The 6,817-nt window shown below is 35.9% G+C and overlaps 1 pseudogene; it reads right to left on the reverse strand.

Annotated features, from left to right (window-relative positions):
• Positions 1-3,442: 3,442 nt before the first annotated feature.
• On the reverse strand, positions 3,443-4,117 carry LOC141390887 (small ribosomal subunit protein uS7A-like; annotated as a pseudogene).
• Positions 4,118-6,817: the final 2,700 nt, after the last annotated feature.

Here is a 6,817-nt window from a genome sequence, read left to right on the forward strand (position 1 = left end):
ATGTTTTTTTTTGGACAAAAATATCGAAACATTTGGGGTATATAATTTCACGGTTGTGGGCGTTGTGTCATTTTAGTTGGTGACTGCAAGATTTAGAGCTTTTGGGCCATTCCTGGCATAACCATGGACTTATCCACGAAAAACAAAATATCGATGTAAACAAGACCGCAAAGAGGACCATTGGTAAAAATGTGCAATGGATCCTCCAACAGCCCTTAAACTACATTTATGTAGGAATGGGTAACGCAGCCACTACAATTGCGCGCCCCACTTTCTTGCTAAATGTACTAAATGAACACAGCAGATGTACGACACACTACTTAATTTAAGACACACACTGAACACAGCACAACAGAAGAAACAAATTAGTGAACGCAGCTCATGGAGGAAAGCGAACTTCACAAAAAGTCAAATGACTAGCGACAAACGAAGAAAAGTCACATTGACTGCAGTTGCTCTCCTCAGTGAAGTCGCCTAGAAGAAAATCACTTACGCTGTAGTTGTTCTCCTCAGCGAAGTATTAGAAGTTAAACACTTAGAAGTTACAATAATTATTTGAATTTAAAATTGAAGAAGTTAAAAGTATGAACTTGAAGTTTGTGAAATATTAACTTTGTGTAAATACGTAAATATGTTTTGTTTCTCTTAATGTTAATCAATGAACCTAAAATAAATAATAAATAAACTGTGAACTATTGAATTTAACATTAACTAAAGTGTTTCATTCGAACTTTTGGTAACCAAACCAATTCCATCCTACATTTATGTTGAACTTTTGTGAAGGAGGTCTCGAAGATGTTGTCCCATAGGCTCTATATTGGACAACATCTTCGAGATATCAAAATTACTTAATGTTTGGACAAAATATTGCGAGATCCAAAATTTGGACCAAATCTGTTGATCTGTTCGATTATCATGCGCTCGAACCAGACAGACGGACGAACTGGGCTAAATCGACTCCAAATTGTTTGAAGTGAGTTTCTTCAAAACATACCATTAGTCTAAGACCATTCGCAGCAAAATAAATTGGAAGTAGTGCAATGTGGACTGGTTCTGTCACGGCATGTTTTGATGCAGTTCAACTGGAGTCGTGAAAAAAGCACTCCAGTCCTCACATTTTAACAACATCCGGATGCAGTTCAACGGAGTCGTGAAAAAGGCACTCCAATTCCTCACAATTTAACAGCATCCGGATGCAGTCCAAACGGAGTCGTGAAAAAGGCACTCCGTTCGCTTCATTTTATTAGCAGTTGTTAGAGATCCCTATATGTACATAAATCAGATTGTACATCTCTACAGGCAGCGGCATACATTTTCCAAAAAGAGTTAAGCGTGCTAACATTTCCAAACATTTGTTAATACAAACTAAATAATATTAAATATTTAAATAATATTTAATTTGTGAACATTTTTTCCGGCAACTCACGAGAAGACAATTTCCGAATGGTGTGCTGTTGGAGTACGTGTCGAAATCTTAACAGGTGATGGGAAGACAACCCATTTAGCAAATGAAGCAAAAACAGTTCAGCTTGGAACAAATGCAAGCGGAGGAAACACGCATATTTGCGATTGAATTCAATGGAGAATATTCATAATTTGTGTTAATGTAATAAAGTTGTTAATATTTTTGTTTTACACAAATAATAAATGCATTTTATTTGTTCTGGCATATTTTGTAATGGCTTGCGCAATTTCCGCAGAATGCCTGTATCAAAACACGTGCTTTGGACTGCCTCCTATTCTACCCCAAAGGGTTAGTTAAAATGCAATGCCAAAGGGCCAGTTAAAATGCAGTGCCAGAGGGTCAGTTAAAATGTAGTGCCAAAGGGTCAGTTAAAATGCAGTGCAATGGAGTGCCTCTTTCAGTAGTCGCGCTCTTGTAAAAATCATGAGTGAAAATGCATAATTTGATGCACTTCCATATCACTTGTACATATCAATTAACTGCCTCTTTGGAGGCAAACTTTTTGCTCGGTTATTTCGATGAGGTACATCTTTATCAGGGACGTACGAAGGATTTCATTTCGGGGGCCCACCTTGACCAAAAATCATGAAGTTTTAAAATGTTGGGTAGGGTTACGTAACGCTATTTTAAAGGTTATCAGTTGAGTTTTTATTAATTATTGAGACAAATTATATAAAATCAATAGAGAAAGAGTTCACAATACTTAAGAAACAATTTTGAAATTTGGTACAGAGTAATATATATTATGCATTACTTCTTGGATATTTTGAATTGGAAATGAAACATATAAGACCACATTTGGTATGGTTATCCGTATTTTGAAGTTATTAACCACATATGCTCACATTTTGGTACATACACATTCGCTCTTAATTGGCACATTTGCATTTAATTTTCATTTTGGTATCTAATTTCTAATTTTTCGCTATCGCAAGATTTTCAGTAACCGAAGATCTTACCTTAATTTCTAAGAATATCGGCTGTTGTGCGGTTTTTGGGATACCTTTGGTTGGAGAACCTCCGTGCTGAAAGTGATTAAAATAGATCCACGTTTTAATGCTTATCGTGATATCGGCCTTTATTTTCAGTCCCATGTTTCAAAAAGTTTTTAGTTGGATAAATCTTTGACCTCCATAAATTACATCTGTAATATGTCAAGGTATTTTATTATCTCCTTTAAATTATTTATCTGAATAGACACTAAACGACTTCTATGAATTAAATATATTCAAAAAGAAGAATAACTGGCATTATCGAGTGCATATTGGAATTGCATCGAATAATTCCAAAAGAAATCCTATCTACTGCTATTGTGTCGATAACCTAAAAAAATGTTTTTTTTTTATGTCAGAAAACGCAAAAAAAACTTTCCTTCTTTAACCGAAGGCGGTTGCAGTTTTGGTCATTAAGAACCGTTTCTACAGAGTTCGTATATTGTAGGAAGTTGTTTATTGAAATCTAAGTCCCAATTTACATTAGGCGAGTTTACTTGCGGCAATTGTCAGTTTGTGGGTGAGAGAGGGTGTTGAGAGGCAAAGGGTTACCATATACCTCACCTCTCTCTCCATCAAACTGACAATTGCCGCAAGTAAACTCGCCTAATGTAAATTGGGACTACGGTACAATTTTGTACTTAATTGTTTGCTTCAATTTTGATTGGTGATATCCAAAATCCGAGTAAAAATTATAACGGAAATTTGACCTTGACAATTTTGACCTTGAAGATGAGGTTGATGGATTTAATGTGTTCACAATTATTATTCTTTACGACGAGTGAATCCAAATTCTTGGCGGTTTAGTTGATATAGTCCTTTGGAGGCCTATAACCGCGAATGTTTATAAGACAGGGAAAAACGGCGAGACACATGTCTTCTTATTTTTGGTCTTCTATCACGCTGCGATGTCAGAATATGGTTAATAATTTTCCTGTCGCATAGTGTTATATTTTTTGTGGCCTTTTTTAACGAGTTATTTTGATATCATTTATTTACTTAAACAAGAGTATACATATATACAATAAACTGTATATAATAGTAAAGCATGAAGCGTTTATCGATTGGATTTGGCGACACGTTCCAATTCATCATTCTTCTTGATAGCATAAGAGTTAGAAAAACCCTTAGCAGCGTTGATAAGTTCATCAGCCAAACATTCGGCGATGTTCTTAATGTTTCTGAAGGCACCTTCACGGGCACCAGTGCACAAAAGCCAGATAGCTTGGTTGACACGACGGAGAGGAGACATATAGACGGCTTGACGACGGACGGTACCAGCACGACCGATACGGGTGGAATCCTCTCGAGGGCCAATACGGCAGGCCAAAAGCTTCTTACCGTTGTTGCGGCCCTTCATCATCAAGGAGCAGGTCAAACGTTCAACAATGGGGCATTGAGCCTTGCGGAAACGCTTGGCGGCATAACGACCAGCAGATTGGGGCAAATAGCGAGCGAATTTCTCCTTAACGGAAATGTAATCTTGCAAGTAGATATCGTTGACGGTCACATCATCGCAAGACCAACGGCCGAACAATTTGATTTCGGGCAATTCAGTGGTGGAGACAACGTTGGTTTCCAACAAGGTCTCAGCAACCTCAGTTTCAATTGGAGGTTGTTCCTAGAAAGTTTCGGTAACGTTTTCAGCAACTTCAGCCATTTTTTCACTAAGAAAAATTATCCCCGATGCAAACAGCAGTGGCGTTCGCCAGAAACTGAAAGTTTCTCTCAACTTGTAAATACAAGTACAGAACCTTTAGGACAATATACATAAGTTTTCATGTTGGCTTTGTATTGTTGGACTGCAAAATAATACTTGTTGTGTATTTATTTCAGCTAAGGTCATATTTTGTTGCTTCAATATTTGAAGAAACAAAATGTTTAACAGTGGGCAATGAAATTGATTACTACGAGCGGAGGCAGAGAAGACTATAGTTTCGGAAGCAGCCAAACTTCCTCATCAGTTCTCTTAACCGCTGACTCGGTGTCGATAAACAGGTCAATAAGAGTGACCAGAAAATTAAACAGAACGAGAATTTTGATTTTGATTATTCTGAATCAATTGTGCGGTCAACAGATTTAGGAGGATACAGAACATTTCTCGTTCTGTTTAATTTTCTGGTGACTCTTATTGACCTGTTTATCGACACCGAGTCTGCGGTTAAGAGAACTGATGAGGAAGTTTGGCTGCTTCCGAAACTATAGTCTTCTCTGCCTCCGCTCGTAGTAATCAATTTCATTGCCCACTGTTAAACATTTTGTTTCTTCAAATATTGAAGCAACAAAATATGGACTTTAGCTGAAATAAATACACAACAAGTATAAGTTTTCATTTGAAATTTCCAAAAACAAAAATTATTTTAGTGAAAAAACGTAATAATTTGTAAAAGTAGCTCAAAAATGTTATCGGACCAACCATTTCGGGGAACCCCGTCCGTTCCTGGTTGGAACCCATGGCACAATAAAAAAATGTAGAGTCAAGAAAACATATGATTAATTTTTTTTCATAAATTTACCCTTGACAAAACTCAACTTTCAAAATTTAAAATCAAATTAAATTCTTTTATTTGTGACAAAAGTACAATATTTATATATTTTTGAATACAGTTAAATTGGGGTAATTATAGCGCCGATAAATCAAAAACTTCAATAATTCGTAATAAATTGTCGGTTCATGGAAGATGTTTCCTTCACATTTCAACTCTGTAGTGAAATTTTGTAATTGGTCAACGACAAAAATCGGTAAAATTAACACCCAAAATTATGAATGAAGAGCTCAAATAATCGTTGACAACACTGCTGCTATCGGTAGGACTTTGCGCCATTTTTTTTTTGTGGCTAACTTACCGACATACTTTGTTAATTAACGAAATTATAAGGATTTTACCGATTTTAGTCGGTATAAAAAAATAGATGAAAAAATGTGAATCCCTCAAATAATGAATAGAAATACCGAGGAGATGTTCGCAGGCCAGACAACATTACTTTTTCAACGGTGGTAAAAATACACTTCCAAGGAAAGATTGGCGAGATTTCCTGAGTATTAACTAGACAGTAGGTGCAGAGCTATAAAAAGTAGGTGCAGAATCGTTGAACTAAGGTGAATCTGGCGCACTCTATGGTATAACAAAAGACCCCTGGTCTTCCTTCCTTCTTTGTAGGTATACAGATGTTTCCTTAAGATTAAAATGTAACTTACTAGTTGTTGAAAGATATAACATATAAAGTTCTATTTTCAGAGATGTGTCCTGCATCACCTTTATCGCAAACTATGCTTATTTTTGCAAGTTCAATGCAAGTGCAATGATAATTTTTATATCTGCAAAAATATATAAATCTAATATGTATCTGCAAATTAGCGAAGAATTATCCACACCAAGTTTGAATTATTAGTTTCTGGCGTTAGAAACTATCAGTTTTTAAATATCATAAAAAAGTGTCTCTTGGCGTACGTAAAAATTTATGAAATATATTTTAATTTGAATTGAAAATTGACAATTGAGTTATAAAAGTACAAGCGTTGCCATATCAGGTTTTTCTAATGACTTTACCTTTATAATTGTGTCATGAATAATATGTTTATATTTACACGATACTCTAGTGCCAGACTCTGAAAATAACACATGAAAATTTTTGAGCTTTTAGGAGAGAGCGGAAGTGAAGGAGCTCCCTTTCTCCCTTCTTACCCATAAACTCAAAACATTTTCATGAAAATTTTCGTAGTCTGGCAGGGGATTTTTTTTTGACGTATACGCTATGAAATTAGTATTTGGAATGCAGAGGATTTCGTAAGTCTAAACGTAAAATTGGAAGAATTACAATGACTTCCTTCTATGAATATTTCAAAACAATCCTCGAACAACCCTTAGCTAATAAAGTTTGAAATATGTAAATTGTTATTTAGAGGTTAGGAAAGTAATTATTCAGCTAGACACTGATATTAACGAAATAGACCTCGATGGCTGTCTGTTTTGATGGCCAATGAGTACTATTTTTTAGTTTGTACTAAAGCGAAAGTGATGGAGGTACCGGAAGGAGTTTGTCCAGAAACCGTCGCTCTGCTTAATATTCGTCGCTCTGCTTAATAGTAGTCGCTCCGCTTAATATGGATTTAGGACCCTTAAATAGTATTATGCAGCTTTATTAACTCCCTCTATACTCTATTACTAAAACTGACCCAAGATCTACGCGTAGATTTCTTGAAAATTGGCTAACTGCTTATACCACCAAACCGGTTGGAATTTTCTCCTAGGATAGGTGGCTGGACAGTCACTTAGCAATTCAGGAGAGTATTGGTTAGGGAAAGCTATTGTTTCCACACAATTTAGAAGTCGTCAGGGCTCTAAATTTACCTTCTCCT

This window comes from Musca autumnalis, unplaced genomic scaffold (assembly GCF_047663935.1).
Source record: "Musca autumnalis isolate F117 unplaced genomic scaffold, ASM4766393v1 scaffold_1, whole genome shotgun sequence".
NCBI lineage: Eukaryota > Metazoa > Arthropoda > Insecta > Diptera > Muscidae > Musca > Musca autumnalis.